At 41.0% G+C, this 17,362-nt stretch overlaps 1 pseudogene; it reads right to left on the bottom strand.

Annotated features, from left to right (window-relative positions):
* Positions 1-14,706: 14,706 nt before the first annotated feature.
* Positions 14,707-16,599, bottom strand: LOC147457614 (uncharacterized; annotated as a pseudogene).
* Between the last annotated feature and the right edge of the window lie 763 nt (positions 16,600-17,362).

Genomic DNA, 17,362 nt, shown 5'->3' with positions numbered 1-17,362 from the left:
TAGAAAACGCACAGTAGTCATACGACAAGTGGGAGCAAAAGTCTCTTCATAATCTATGCCTTTTTGTTGTGCATAACCCTTTGCAACAAGTTGAGCCTTATAGCGATCAATCTCACCATCCGGCTTGCATTTCAACTTGTAAACCCACTTTGTATCAATGGCCTTTTTGAGAGGAGGCAAATCACATAAATTCCATGTGTCATTTTCTATAAGTGCATCATATTCTAGTTGCATGGCAGCCATCCAATTTTATGAATTCTGTGCTTCATCAAAAGATAGAGGTTCCTCAACATCATGTAAGCTAGACACAGCCAAAGCATACTAATCTGATGCATAAGATGCATGGCGAGAGCCTGAACGAGTGTGACTAGACAAAGGTGCATCCAATTTACTGTCACGCAATGTATACACTAGCCATTTTGGCATACCTGTAGCTTGCTCATTTTCAGCCCTTTCCTCATCAAGTACATCATGTACATCTACATCAGTAATAGGATGATTTGTAACATTTTTAGAAATCCCCATAGGATGTACATTTGCCTCATTGGAATTTACATTCAAACTTCCACCACTAAAAAGATGCAACGAAGTGTCATAAATGTCCTATGAGTGTACATTAGTGTCTCTAGTATATGACAACAAGGGCTAAATAAAATCTTCCACAAACACAACATCCTGTGAGACCAAGATACGCTTTGTTTGTGGATGGTACGACATATAACCTCTTCTTTCAGCACTATAATCAACTAAAATACATTTGATAGCCTTATCATCCAATTTTTTGCGCCGTGTTTGTGGCACCAAAGCATATGCCAAACGACCAAATATATGAATGTGCCCAATAGAAGGCTTTCTGTCATGCCATGCTTCATATGGAGTAATAGATTGCAAAGATTTTGTAGGACAGCTGTTTAGTATATAAGTGGCACACATGATGGACTCAAGCCAAAAAGAATGCAGCAAAGCTTGACTTTTGACCATACATAGTGCCATTTCTGTAAGTGACATGTTTTTCCTCTTAGCAACACCATTTTGCTGAGGCGTATAAGAAGGCATTGTACATTGGTGTTTTATCCCACGACTAGCCAGAAATGCATTAAATTCATGAGACATATACTCCCTCCCTTGATCGGAATGAATGGTGCCCATAGTACATTTTGAGACATTTTCAGCCATAGCCAGAATTTTTTTGAAGCACATAAATACTTCGGACTTTACTTTAAGCGGAAATACCCATGCATGCCTGGAGTAATCATCAATGAAAGTCACAAAGTAAAGGTAATTGTCCAAGGAAGGAGTTTACATGGGCCCACAAACATCACTATGCACAAGCTGCAACCTGCATGTGGCCCTAATTTAACCATCCTTTGGAAACTTAGAACGCTGCATCTTACCCAAAATAAAGCCTTCACAAATGTGTTTGATAGGTGCTTCAAGAGGCGGCAAAGAAGCAAGCATATCATATTTCTACAAACACAACATGACAACATTCAGATGACCAAAACGTGCATGCCAAATTTTTGCATCTGAAATGTCCTCTGAATCCAAAACTGCATTTGCAAAATTCTACCCACACTTGTCATACAAATTGAGCTTAAACAGCCCATGACATAAAATGCCAGATGCAACGATTTCATCACCGAAACTGAGATCATGTACTGTACATCTGTCATCCACAAATTTGACTACAAGACCATGTCTAGCAAGTACAGATAGAGACAAAAGATTCTTCTTGATCCCAGGTACATAAAGTGCGTCAATAAGTGTAAAAGAACTGCCATTAGCAGCAGTAAGCACAATCTTTCCAACTCCCTGAACCGGATAAGAGGCATTGTTTGCACAAGTAACTGAATTCCCATGAGGGACAGACTCAAGAGAGGTGAACACATCACGATGTGAGGTGATGTGCGTTGTAGCACCACTGTCAAAATACCACACATGTGAATCTGTGGAAACTGGCATGCATGCATCATGGACAACAGGATTATAGGTACTGATAGCCGTTTTTTGGCTTTCAATAATTGCCATAGTAAGTTACCTCACCCTATCAAATCACCCAAACACTGTGGCTATCCCTACCATTTCACTGTACATAGGCGTGCGTGAGTTACGGGACTTTTTCCATATCTCCTTAAAAACCCCCAATTAGCTAGTCACTGGGCTAGTTGAACCAAAAAAATAAAAAATAAATAAAAAGAAAAGTATATTATGGCCTTTTTTGTGTGTAAATATTTCATTGTATATATGGCCTAAATATAGGGATTTTTTATAATTATTTTGGTATTTTATTTAAATATTTATACCTAGGTGTGTGTTTTATTATACCTATGTACGCCTTCTTTCATCCTCTTGCACCATAAGTATATCTTTTGCCAATGTGTACATCTCTAAACTCATATTTTTCTTTTATACAAATCACCCCCACATTTTTATCCTCACCCTTGTGAAAACAAAAAATCGATTTCTACTCTCTTAGTCACATTTATTATATTATTTTTATTTACTTGGATACCTTTTCCTCTTTCACCCAGAATAATACAAAGAGGGACCACATCATATGATTCCATTATCTTTCCATATCCATAATTCCTCCATATTTTTATTATGATTTTTTACTCATTATTCTAACACCATGTGCTCATTGAGCTAAAATCCATGAATAATCCATACACTAGTCCCACCATGTATATATTGCTTTATTCACCAATAATCCTCCTCCATGCATGTGTAAAGGGAAACTTAGATGCTTTGTATTATGATATGACAAATGAGGGTCTCACTCTTGGATGCATTGTACAAATTCAACAAAGGAGGGGGCCACTAAAAAACTTTTGCAGGCATAAAAAACAGGCTTTTTGGTGAGATTTTTGGCACCCATCTCCACTCCGAATTTGGAGCGGTGGTCAAAAGAAAAAATGTGGGAAAAAAGCTGAATAATCACCTCAAACATTTTGGTGATTTTTGGAGCAACCACCGGTGAGCTATGATGTTTTGAGTGGACCCCAGTCTGCCCACTTTTCTCACAAGTAGCCCATAGTCTTCTCTCACCTCTTTCCACAATTCTACACACACACACACACATTCCTCTCAATCCCTCACTCAAACCTGCACCTTCAATGGTTTCTCTCACCTTCTTCACCATTAACCTCCCCTTTTACTCCCATAGCTCTCATATGAGCTCTCCATGTACATACACCATCTCTATGCCTCTCTCTATTACTTCCAAAGTACAATTCCATCTTACCCCTTCTCTATATATATAAATTCAGCATGTGTACCATGCTTAACCTCTACAAATCAAGAGATCTCATCAACAAAATTACCATTTTCATCACGATAATCAACCTTGGCAGCGGTGGCGTAAAGAAGAGAAGACGAAGAAGAAGATCGATAGTCATTTTGAGAACCTACACAAGTAAGTCAAAAACTTCTTCAAGATTCACCATCACAAGGATTTCCTTACTTCATTCAACCATCCACCTCATTCTACCCATTGTAAATGTAACATTAACTTTCTAGTGATTACTAACACTAACCACTGACATACTAACACAAAATAGCCATTGACCTAACCATAAAAGACACCTCACCTCAAAACATGTGCATAGTAACTCTCTCTCTCTCTCTCTCTCTCTCTCTCTCTCTCCCCTTTCTTAAAACTCTAATTTCACCTTATCTACCATCAATAATGCTCTCTTTTGAGCCCACATCCATGACTCAAGCAGACAAAAAAGGCCCGCAATGTTTTGATATTCTGAAAAAAATCATAATCTTGATTTGTTAGCTTGTAAATTAGGATCTCCAATAATCTTAATGAGGGCCCCCCTCCAACTTATAAATAGGCCCCTCTCCTTCTTGTAAAACAACCTCCAATATCTCACATAGCACCCCAACACTCTATGCGTGAGGAGAGACTTAGGTGTAGCAACCACTTTATGAGCTTCACTCTTGGTGTAAGAGGAGCTTTCAAGCTACACATTGCAAGTGAGAGAGCGTGAGTTCAAAATCTCAAGACCACTATTGTATATGTTACTCCATCATCAATAAATTGAGGTTTGGTGCATCAAAGGCGTGATTCAACGTTCAAATCTTCGTCCTTCCACTTGTGCGATACGGTTTAGTGAATTGAAGGTGACTTGTGTATTTTGAGTTGTATCATTTGATCTTGTTTTAGAAAGTGTTTTAGTGTGTTTTCATTGCCAATGTTGTGCCCATTGTAAGAGGGTATTGTGGTGAGAGGTCTCCCACACCCTAAGACAGTGTGTGTTGTTGGCAATGTTTAGCATTTACTAAGCATTGAGTGAGTTTTGTACAAGCTCTTCGATAGCAACATAACGAACCATCTCCATTTGCAAATCACAAATAAGGTATTACGCAAGATCCATTCCTCTATCTCTTTCCTTTGCTCTAGCTCTCTCTGGTCCATTTTGTGTGTTTCTTGGTGTGAGGTTGCTTGTGTGTGTGTGTGGTGCATCTTCTTGGTTGTGACAAAATCTCTCTTGCGTCCTAGTTCGCATAACATAACTAGGTGGTGCCCTTTCACTTGTTTGGCTGTGGGTTTGTTGTTGCTGTTTCTTGCTTGTGGTTGCCCCAGCCCCAATTGAGCAGCACGGGAGCCTTGAGGGGTGTTTAGAGGTCGCCTCTCTTGTTGCCCGCCCCGGACCGCCTCAGTACACTTTGCACTAAAAGCCCATTTTGCATCAACATCAGCATTACAATCTCCTTTCACAGAAGACTCAACAATAGTTGTAGCCTATAGTGGAAACGGAGGCCGAGATAAGCCAAATCTCATAGAAATCAGAGAAAGTGAGCACGTGTGTGCTGGAGCTGCTGGCGACTAAGCCCGGGAGGATGCAACCTACTCTGATACCAATTATTGGAATAAGGGTTGCAGGGAGACGCACACAGCTTGGAGAAGACGAAGGAAGCTCAAGGCACACAACAAATAGTGTTTTACTTAGTGTGCTATGGAAAGATGGATAGCCCTAGATGATGGGCGTTTATACAATGCACGTGGGAAAAAACCTCCTAGTGAGGGAAAAAATGTCCCAACAGTCCTAGTGTGTTCACACACATCACTACCACATGTATATGGTAACAATAAAATGACTTTCTTTTACTTTCTTGGTTTCACAATAGTTTTAAACTTACCAAACACTAAATTTGGTGACACTCTCTCTCCTTGTTTGTCTATCTATCCTCCTTGGGTTAAAAAACATGCTTTTCTTGTGTTCTAATGAATGTTGCTATTGTGAGATTTGGTTATGTACATTAACATGGCTTATGGTGTGTATTGGCATTTCTAAAGCACATGACTATATACTAGAAAATATAGGCTAAGTATGTTTAGGAAGGTAATGGGTAGTGGTGCTAGTGGCATCACTGGAAGTATTGCTGATATGCGAATGGGTGGTGCAAAGATTTTATGGATTTTTGAGTATTTCACTCCATGGACTGTTGCAAGTTTCAAGTGAAACAAAAATTAATTGACATCTTCAATGTGAATGTGGGTGGTCCTGATATTGACCTTGAAAAGGTATATCACAACTACACAACTAATTCAGATGAGAAATATGGAGTGTTGCATCTAATTGTAAAATTTTTTGATGGGGTATATTGGTGTGAGCATCAAAATTGAGATTGCACGATGGGGGGTCGATGTAAAGATTGGGCACATGAAACTTCTGACATTTCGTGGCAATAAAGAATGCTCTTTCTCTTGCAAATTGTGGTATATATATAAAGTGTTGGTAATTGCTTATTTGAAGTTTGCATGTCGAATTGAGAGATTTTTATGATTGTGAGTCTAGTAATAGCTTCAGCTCAAAGTTCTTTGTTGTGAACCGGAATGGACAAGGTTGAAGAACAATTGTTGTGCAATATTGGGTATCAAATTTTCTAGTGAAGTTGGTTGCAAAATTGCTTCCTTGTTGTGCTACACAGGTTGATCAATAGGTGATTGAGTTTGTAAATGGAGGGTAGCCGACAAACCGCTGCCAAAGTTCAAAGGTGATTGCTTGGGAATTAGATGTTAGGATTTGAAGGGCTCCCTATTCTTTCAAAAGATAGGTACTAGGAAATAGAACCCTTCCTTATGAAAAATTATGCAACTTGTTGGGTGAAAAATATAAGAAGGTAGTGTGTTTGGTGAGAAGTATTCACACACTTCTATTGGACTTGATAAGGAGTCCTCAATAAAGTGTTGAATTTGTGTGCCTCTCTCTTTAAAGAGGGCCACTGAATATAGGTTTAGTCATTATTTTTTATACTTTTGGAATATGTTGTAATCTAAATAAGTCATTGTTACACTTGTTTCCAAATACTCTATTGTGAAAAAAACTAAATTTAACTGCTAGTATCACTTTCTCATTTTACCTCTCACAAAGAACCCTCTTATTATTAGCCTCCTAATGGCCTTAGTGCACTATGGGTGAAGGTGGTTCAAATTTCATTGCTTGGCAAGTGTCCCAAGGAGACTTAAAAGTTTGTGAATGGCAAGAAATCACTCTCTTTTAAATGCTATTTTTTAAAGTTGCATTCACTTTTTGGGATTAAAAAGAGGAGTTTGATCCCATGATCCATCCATGCTGTAAAGTATTGATAAAGGGTCCTTAAATCTTTGATTTAAGGAAATCATAATTTTTTGTCACTAATTTGCTTTCTTATTTTTATATTTAATAGATTTAACTTTTTTAATGAAAAAAATATTAAAATAATTTTTTGTTTTAATTTTTTACTTTATTGTTTTTATTTTACCTCCTTCTCATTTTATTTTGTTTCAAAATGTAGATGTGCAATGTGCGCCTTTCACATTATTAAGTGGGGCCCTTCGTAATATACAAACCATTTGTGATTATATATGTATAATAGATAATATAATTTTATATTAAAACATGATAAAAATTCCATGTGATTATAAGCACATATTTAAACTTACTCTTCCTCATCTACCCTTAATTAACTTAGCAGGCCTTTGTGCCTCACCTTGTTAAATTCCTCTCAATAGCAGTATGTAGGCCATAGCGAGCTTTCACCTTGTTTACATTCTTTTGTGTAGGTCAAAACATTCTCCACTACATGTGTGTGTTCTTTGATGAGGCTATGGTTACACGAGGCTTAGTTATCAGTTATCGATAACTAGGCCCAGACAAGGCATTAAATGAACAAGGTGAAGAGGCACGAAGGCATGCTAAGTTAAGGGAGGAATGAGATTTATGAAAAGTAAGTATAAATGAGTGCCTACAATCACATGAAATTTTTATTGTGTTTTGATATAAAATTATAATATCCATTATATATATATAATCACCTATGGTTCATATATTAGAAAAGGCCCCACTTAAATAATAAGGTGAAAGATACACATTGCACATCATCATTTAAAAATAAAATAAAATACAAAATAAAAAATAAAAAAATACATTATATTATTCATTATACATACACAAACTAAATTCACAAGAGTCGGCGGGAAAAACCTCTTACTCTTCTTCCACCTCTCTCTTCATCCACAAGGGATGGAGGTAGCTCTATGAAATTTATTCAATACGATTTTGACGTCCAATGAGCTATATTGTAGTGTGTGTTGTTGAGTATGTAGCTGTTGAATTCAATTCAATCACACCGATCCACGTTTTGTATCGAAAAGTGGACGATAGAATGCTCTTTCGAGGGAGAAAGACGTGCTAATTTTTTTGTGGGTGTAGAGAAGTGTAATTTTCTTTTGTGCCAATGGACAACCTCCATGGTAAAGGCACATTCCTTCTTGAATGTCTTTCATTGGCTCTCGTGAACCCAACCATAATCTCGAATGGTTTATTTATAAAAAAAAGGCTCCACTTAATTAATAATGTGAAAGGTGTAAATTACACATTATTATTTGAAAACAAAATAAAATAAAAGCAATAAAATTAAAAAAACACATTAAAAACTAAAACAAAAAAATATATTAATGCTTTCATTAATAAAGATAGATTTAATAAGCATACAGAATAATAAATCAATTTAATAATTTAATAAAATGAATCTTTGTGGATTCTTTAAATAATAAGGCGAGGAGACACGAAGGCCTACTAAGTTAAGTGGAGATGAAGGAGAGTAAGTTTAAATGCAAACCCATAATCAAATGGAACTTTTATTGTGTTTTAATATAAAATTGTATGATCTATTACACATATATAATCACAAGTAGTTTATTTATTACAAAAAGCCCTGCTTAAATAATGTGAAAGGTCACATTGCAAATCAACTTTTTTGAAATAAAATAAAATAAGAAAGAAGTAAAATAAAAACAATAAAATTTGAATTTAATATAAAAAATATATTTTAGTGCTTTTTTATAAGGAAATATAAATATAATAAACATAAAAATTACTAAAACAAGATAGTGAAATGTTTTTTTGAAGTTCTTAAATGAAATAACTTTTTATCAATACCTCATATCATGGGATCAAACTCTTATGAATACACTAGTTAATCCAAAAATGTGAATGCAACTTTGAAAAATAGCATTTAAAAGATTATGACGTCTTTCTATTCACTAGACTTTCAAAGGCTTTTTGAACACTTGTCAAGCAAAGAAATTTGGACAGCCTTCACGCAGAGTGCACTAAGGCCTATAGTAGCAGACCAATAACTAAGCCTCTTGCATGGTCACACAAGGCTTAGTTATTCATCCAACCTCTCAACTATGCCTTGAACTTCACAACTATGCAAAATCGGCAAAGTTACAAAGGGTAGGTATAGTTATTCATTTAATGCTCCTTTTTGCGTGGGACCAAAACTGAGGCTTAGTTATTTGTTCAAATAACTAACAAGGCGAGGACTCACAATGGCCTGCAGAAAGCAAGGGAAGGTTAGTTTTTGGCCATGAGGAGGTATGTGGTGGAGTGGTCGGACCAATAGATATAGCTAGTGCCAGATGTGGTTTGTGGTAGGTCATTGCTAACCCATACATGGTCTAGTATAGAGTTGTGTATTGTGGTTGGATGGTGTATCAATTGGTGGAGACCGTGCTGGAGAACGAGGTTGGAAAGGGTTCTATATGTGTTGGTTTCCTGAAGTGCGTCAATGTTGAAATCTCCCATTATGATTAGTGGTCGCATGGTGCGGGTTGAGTTAAGAAGATTGGAGATGCTATGTAGGAAGCGTGGGAGCGATGATGTCGGTGCCCTGTAGAGTGAAATGACTATCGCTAGGCACTTGTTGGTGCAGTGGAAAGTTGCATGGATCGTTTCAAGTGTTTGATTTATGCAGATGCGTATTTGTGTAGGTATTAGGTTGTTTTTATGGATAATGGAGATGCCGTGTAGTTGTGTTGAGGATATGCTACGGAAGCCTGGAATGGTTGTTGTATGTTGTCGAGTCTCTTGTAGGCAGAGGATGTCGGAGGCCATTAGGCTTTTGTCGTGGATGATATCGTTTGCATGCTTTCCAAGGGACACGACGTTTAGTGATTGCACAATGTAATGTGTATCTTGGTGGAGATGCAGCTGCTTCTGGATGGGGGAATAAGCTGCTTCTATTTGCAACCTGTGGAGTTCTTTAAGGACAGATGCATCGGTGTGAATGTTGCAGGGTAGCAAGCTCTCTATCAAATATAGATTTGCAGTGTCACGAATTCGTGTGAGAGAAATGTATGCGAGGCCGTGAGACCTAATTCCTTTGGGGTTGAAAGCTAGTGTGTTGAGTGTAAGCCCTTGTGATCGGTGAATTGTGCGGGTTGCGACAGGCTGAACTGGGAATTGCTTGCGTGTGAGGGTGTTGAAGTAGTTCTTGCCAATTTGAAATTCGTGTGCGATGCGTAGAATTGGTGTCCAATTAGGCATTGTGAGTGGGTTGCGAAGATGGCGGTGGTCGTACCTTTGTTTTTGCCCTATGCTAGGGTTGGTGAAATGAATCCAGAGGCATGTCGTGTCGGAGAATGTAGTGTACAGCTTGTAGACTCCTTCTGCACCGTTGACCAGGCCATCAAGAATGTCTAGATTTCCAGCGCATAGCTCGACCACTAGGCCTGGCTTTAGGTGCAATTTTGCTGGGAGACCCGCAGTTTGTCTGGCATCCAATGGAATTGCTATTGTTTTGCTGCATGAAGCGGCACGCTTGTCAATCGCTTTGAATATGTGTGGCTCACCGGGCAATTGTGCGAAGACCTTTTCATTGTGTTCATCCTTTGCCTTGTTAGAGTAGAATAGGTGTGATATGGTTATGTCAGCAGGTAACTCTTTGTGGAAGGAGTTGTTAATGTAATCAAGGTCACTGATGGTGTGTGAGCCAATTCTCATTCGGTTGAGAACTTCTATAAACTGTCCATCGGTTTGTCTCATTGTCGTCGTTAGCTCGTAGCACTTAGGGAATTCATGCCAGTACAAAGGTGCAACCGCCTCTAGAAGAAGTTGCTTGCTTGTGAATATCCAGGAGTCTTTGACTGGGCTAGCTTGGCAGAGGTCACCACAAAGTATGACATCAAGGCCACCAAAAGGCTGGTCGTGTTTTCTCTTGATGGCACGAAGACGTGAGTCAGCCAATGAGAAGACACTTGATCCTATCAAGGAGACTTCATCAAACACTACAAGCTCCAAATCTTGATAAAGTAAGGACAATGCATCTAGCTTTTCTGCTCCGAGACTTGTGTGTGTCGTAGTTATCAAAGGCAAATGTAAAGCTGAGTGTATAGTCGTGCCACCAATGTTGAATGCTGCCTTGCCTGTATATGCCATTAGGAGTGCCTTAGGAAAGTCAGGATTGTGGCCTGACTTATGTGTGTAGAAACGAATGAGGCCTTCGACTAGCAAGAGCAACGTGAATGTTTTTCCTGTGCCTGCTCCACCTGTGAGGAAGAGATGTATCTTTTCTGATGGTGCTATGCGTTTTTTGAGCATGACGTCATCGAGGATGAGTCACTGTTGTGGGTTTAGCTTCTTTATTGATGCGTGGAAATCCTCATTGGTCATGCCAATATGTTTGTAAAAATGTAAAGCAAATGGTTTCTTCGCCGGTTGCTTTGACGGGGTGTTGATGATCACGTTGGCATTGTCGAAATCGCTCAAGGAGCTTACACTTCTCGTGCTGCGTGAGGTTGCGATGGCTATGGCGAGCCTGTCTAGTGGAGTTGTTTCGACAACGAACTGTGATTCATTGTTTTTCACTGTGTCAATGTTCGAAGTGTAGACATCGATCCAAGACGAACCTTCGAGGAGGTGTTCATTCTCATTCCTTGTCCATGGTAGGAAGAGAAGGCATTGTTCTCTGTAGTGGTTGTCAAGGTCTTTGGCTTTATTGTATCTAACGTACCGTATGATGCGTGCCCTTCGCAGCAACGTGTCAGGCTTGGAGGGATTTTTGGTTGTGGAAGCGAACTGGACCAAGCACATGGGAAAGAATGAGTGTGGTCTGGAGGCATATTTGTCGATGATGGAGGCAGAGAAGATATCTGTTGTGTCGGGGTGCATTTTTTGCAAGGCGTTCGTTTTTTTGAGAACGAGAGCTCGTTCTTCAGGTGGATTAGTATTTATGTATAAGAATTCTCTAGAGAAGCTATGCAACGGAAGCGAGAGACATATGTAAGCAGCTTGTTGTGAACTAATTTGCTGTGTGTTAAGGATTGTGCTACCAACTTTTCGTAGTCTCTCCAATGTTGTTGCATTGTTTGCAACACAGTGATCAAGATGTGCCTTGATTGCTCCTATTAATGTGTTGTCCATCTTTGTCATGTATGAGGTGCAGTAGCTCGCAGCTCCATGTGCGTTTAGCACGAATTGTATATCTGTGTTTGCATTCCAAAGAGAAGCTATTGACTTATTAAATTTGTTCGTGAATATATCGATTGGTTTGCGCTTGAGGAAAATAGTGGGTCCCAAGATAGTTGCTTGCAATGCAAGCAAGTACTGTTCCATGGAGAGTTGTGCTTGTTCTAGCCATTCTTCGAATGTGGGCGCATTTTGTAAATCAATTTGGCTGAGTTGTCTTCCAACTTGTTGCAAGTAAACCTTACCTTGTCTAGCTATGTTCGCCTCAAGTATTCCTTGCCGGATAATAGTTGTGAATGGCATGGGAAAACCTGGAAATCCAAAAAGGCAACTTTTGCTCTTCTTTTGGCAAGTCTTATGGTGCTTGTGCTTGTAAGCTTCAGAAAGGTCATTGGGAAAGATGGATCCATCTGTGCTAATGTGGGTATCTATAAACATTACAATATCTTGATCTGAGTGCGTTGTGAGTGATGGAGCATTTTATAGCCACAACAAACCATGATCATGTTGGCTACCACGACTTTGGAACTCCGTGATGAAAAAGAAATCTCGTATTTTTCCACATATAGAGGAATCAGTCCGCAATAACCGTTTCATTGCGTTGAACCTGTTGACGTAGAAACGAGCAGTTGTAATGGGGTCGGCACGAATGAGGCGACGTTGGTATGAGCTCAGACTCTCCTCAGGCTCTTGGGTCATCGGGACTAACTTCTCTAGTGCAACAAGAAGCTCTTTCCATCTTCGCTCTGCGGAGGAGAACGTGACAAAAAATGTGGGTGGTCCAAGTTGTCGGATCATTGCAAAGACATTTTTTTTCATCTTTTCCTTATAGTCGGGGTATGTGCGTAGTGCCTCGAAGTCTCTGAAGCCTAATCTTGAGTTGAGAAGGCTCTCTATGTTTGTGTCTTGTACAACTTGCCTTGCAGTCAAAGTTGTACCTACTAGCTTTCTCTTACGCATTCGCACCCAAACAGAGGAAGCAACTTGTTGTGACATGATTTTGATAGACTTGAAAAATAAATTTTCGATGTCCATGGCAAATCTTCTGCCAACGTTCAGGAGCTCCCACTTTGCAATCGTTTGATAATCTTTGCTTTCAGCCTCTCTATATCTTCTAGGGGACCCGAAGAAAAGAGTTGGGAAGCTCAACTCTTCGCAATACTCATAGGTGAAGATGCTCAATGGTGAATTGCCCTCGCAAGGTGCAACATGAAGAATCTTGCCACTGTAATCGACAACCTCTACCGCACTGGTGACGCTGTGAAGCATGACATCAGTCTGTTCATCCTCAAGCTCAACATCATGCGCATTGGCATCGACGATATTCGTAGGAGGCATACTTAGACTAGAAAGGTGTGCAAGCCACTTGTCATTGATCGTGACACCTTCTCTCGTGTAGAGTGGTGTGGACAATAGTGTAGTGGTTGCACGCATTGTGAGCAGGGGTCGCACAACACCGCTTAGGTAACATCTATCGTATTCGAGCTTGCGTTTGATGCCCACAAGGAGAGAAGCCTCATCCTCAATGAAGCAAGGTAGGACAGCTTGGCTCTTCTCCAAGTTGGCAAGCACATTGACAACGCTACCTCTAAGCCCATACTGACGTTTGTATGTCAGTTCACGTATCTTGGCGAAGGGGATACGAATGGAGACCAAGCGTGCCTCTACGGCGTTTAGATCTGACACAAAGGGAAGCGCTGGATTGAGCCCTGTCTCTTGCAAGCTCCACAGATGATTGCTATTGCTTGTCGAGTGTTTCTTGCACTGGCTACAGACATACACATCTCCATAGCGTCTTCGCTTACTTGAAGTGGATTCCGCAACTGGAGGCAGAAGCTGATGTGTTAGCTGGCGGTGGAAATGCAAGCGTCCACATTTTTCGCAGGGTGTAATGGGCTTGTCCTTGATGCTTTTGTTGTATTTCTTAATCGGCTTACTCAAGCTGGCATGGGTGCGTCGTATTTGAGCACCAGTGACCAGGCCCCTCTCGTTCTTCAGGCGTGAGAGCTTGCATTTGACGGCCTGGGTTGTGTGCAACGTGTGTGTGTGCTTGGCTTGGAACATGCGGACCACCTCAACATCAGGCAAATCCTCATGTAACAAGCATAGCCTATGCAAAGTGGCCACCTCATCTTCTTTCCATCCAACACGTGCACGGCTTGAGCACGTTGTGAATGTGGGAAGGTATGTGATGCCATTGCTTGTTTCGAAAAGCAGAATTCCCTTTACAAGAAATGGTTTCGATGCCATCCCCAAGATGATTGTTATCACGCTTCCATTTCTTTTCAAATACACTTTTAATCTACAAGTCGTAAAGTGAGCGAAGGCCGTTAACATGTTGAGGCTAAGAGCAAGTGAGTTGGCGCATGTTGAATACAAAGATGAGAATTTTGTGACCGTCATTGTGCTAGTGGACCCATTAGTACGGAAGAAGAGACGAGCACCCGGGACAGCATGTCTTTCAAGCAAGAAGCTCTCAAACAAGTCATTGAGCAAATTCGATCTAAGGTCATGCGGTGTGCCTGTTGAGTTCCGGAGATGGTGTAGCGCGAGGAAGATGTCAGAATTGTTCGGAAATTGTGCCGCAAAAACAGTATCGGCATCGTGCTCGGTCAAGCAAGCCATTGGAAAGACACGCAAAGATTGTAAATATTTAGTCACCTTGTGTGTTCGTTTGCGTGCGTGTGTTAGAGCAAGAGAGAGCGAGAGAGAGAGAGAGAGAGAGAGAGAGAGAGAGTTTGTGCTTTGGAAGGTTGAAAAGATGGAGAGGAGGGAAGAATAGAGAGCGAGTTATGGAGAGACACCACGGCAACAAGGCTCAAAAGCAAGATACGATTTTCTTATGAAACGCGATATACAATGGACAAGCCAAAATTTAGTTCATTGATTGTAGAGGGGTCTAGATAAGGAAGCATAGTTATTCATAGTGAAAGGCCAAAATCTATGGAAATCGATGCTCTCAAAGTATCTAGGTTTCCAACAGAGGAGTGAAAGATATCATACACCCATTTGTGCCAATTTTGAACACACCCTCGACAACAGATGTCGATAAAATATCCCTCGCCTCTGGAATGCTCTCCATGTATACCTCCTTGAAGCTCGTTGGCAAGCCCAAAAGACGATCCACCATAGACTCTGACACTTGAACCGCAACAACACGTTTGTCAACACTGCTTCGGATCTGTGCCTCCAGCCTGAGAGTCGTGTTGATGACGTGATCTTTATCGCAAAGAGAACAAGACAGTTGGCCTTCAACCTTCTTCACCTTCGGCGAGTCACAAACTGAGCACTGGGAATGCAAGAGAGCTCTATTGAAGTTCACAAAGCGCAAAGTCCCCACAACCTACAAAAGAAACAAATGTGTGAAGACCACTAAAGATGTCTTTATGCGGTTGAGTGCAAACCATGCAAAGTCACCTCTCTATTGTAGCCGAGAATCTCACACTGTCTATGAAATGCTGTGGTCAACTCTTCCTTCAAGCGTGATCCTCGCACGGGGGCCAAAGTTGTGACGTCCAGAACAGACAATGTGCGCACCTTCCCAACAAAGAGGCCAATATTCCTAGCCACAAACATAACAATGTCCTCCCTAGACATCTGGGCCATGACTCGATCATAGTCATACTTTCGAGAGTTGACAAAGCTGACCTACATATGGCAAAAGGTCTGTCAATATCGAAAGAAATAAATGCTGAAGCCAATGCTTCTGATACATACAACTGCTTTGTCGTCTGAGGTCGGGCCATCAGCAACAACCAAATCCCCAAATGTAGCTAGCGCCAATTCTTTGATGGAAATTACGGCTTTGTAAGACAACGAACGCCAGTGTCGCCAAGGGCGGACGTGGGCTAGTAGTCTCAGAAATTGTAGCGTCAGCAAGAAATGTGCTTATCTTGGTCTCAGGATAGAAAGCTAAAGCAACAGGGAATGGGTCAAAAGGTCGAATGGTTGTCGACGCACCGACATGCAAGGAGAACAAAGCTGGCCCAACATCATTATGGTGTTTAGGCCTCACAAGGGGACGGTCAATCCTTACGAACAAGCCGATCTTGAGCTCCTTGGTGTAGGTCTCAATGAAGGGATCCATAAGGACGACCGTGATCGTGTCAATGCAATCGGCATCGACGATGTCGAACTTGAAGTAACGTGCATTTTTCTTTTGCCCAGGGGAGATAGAATGATATGTGCCATACCAATTCAAGATTTTCCCCTCTGTGGAGAAAGCTTCACTATCCTCATCTATATCACTAATCTTGAATAGCGGCAAGGTTTCCTTGACTAACAAGCTTTTCCCTTTGTCCAGTAGCTTGTCGGTGTGCACGACATTCTGAGCGGCTGAAGATTGGCCAACTTCAAAAAATGAGGCTGCAGCTTTGCCCAATTCATGAGCTGGCCAAGGAAGTTCTTGTTGAGACGAAGACGGTGCATGTGCGCACTCCTTCCCTGGTGGAGAGTATCCTTTGCCTGCAAAAAAGAAAAAAAGCACCATCTTAACGCAACTCGACAATCAAGAATGCGCTGTGGTGAAGAACAACGTAGACACGTCAAGACTATTCGACCAGAAAGAATGATTGTGCACACCGGCCATACCTGCACTGCCAACGGGATCGCTGGCAGGGCTTCCTTGAAGCAAGGCACGCCTACACCTCTTCCCAGCTACGATTTCCTCGAAGCCCGAATTTGGCGGCGACCCGACAGAGCTCGACACTACCATGTGCGATGAACGTTTCCCTGCAGGGCATGGAGGAGACTCAATGAACCTACGCAGCTCTGCAAGAGGAAAAGAAAAGGAAGAATCCAATTAACCATAGCATTGACTAGTTGAGCAAAGCAAAGAGGGTGCAAAAAACATCCTGGGAGCAGTACACTTGTAAAAGGAAAGCAAGAACGAGGCACGGGAACGAACTTCTTGAAAGGATGCGAACAAGCTTGCGCCAAATATGATTTCTTTTTGGATGAGCAAGCAAACAAGTTATTTAATCTTGGAAAATGTCACGTTTCAAAGCCGTCACCAGGTTACATACACAAGAAGATTTAGAAATTTTCTCATGCAGGAAAACGAAGTCCCTCGATGTTTTGCATACAATGCATAACATCATGAGCTTCTGCACGAGAGGTAATGTATATGGAGGCCTCCGAGCTAGGTAGCAAGATTGTGAGCCACTCAAGCGAGGATGATCGTAAAGAGCGCCACGTCGAGTCTATTGATTCACTTCCCTTAGCCAATGGGCAAATGTGAGCATACATAGACATGCATAAGCCAAAAGCTAATGAAGGACTGATGCCCAAGGCTGGGCTTACTGAGCTTTGTGAGTTGTTGGAAGTAGAGGCAGCTCAAGAAAGATATAACCACAACATAAAAAGATTGCGCCTGTGAGATACGAGACAGCCATTGCATGTGCGTGATGCTAGTGCTATCATAGGCAAAGGTAGGGCGTCGTCGAGTGGGGTGTATACAAAGTTAAAGAAACTAGAGGCAGCACCTTTCGGGTTGTTCTCAACAGACATGCGCCTTGGCAGGCAGGGGCAGATTATGGCGTGTGCAATTACACTTCGATAAAGTTGTAATGAACTACCAGGTTCCGGATTTGGCACTCGAGATGAGGTGTCCGTTC

The sequence above is a fragment of the Adiantum capillus-veneris genome, chromosome 5 (assembly GCF_014529385.1).
Source record: "Adiantum capillus-veneris isolate H3 chromosome 5, ASM1452938v2, whole genome shotgun sequence".
Taxonomy (NCBI): domain Eukaryota; kingdom Viridiplantae; phylum Streptophyta; class Polypodiopsida; order Polypodiales; family Pteridaceae; genus Adiantum; species Adiantum capillus-veneris.
This window is presented reverse-complemented; position numbering and strand designations above follow the sequence as displayed.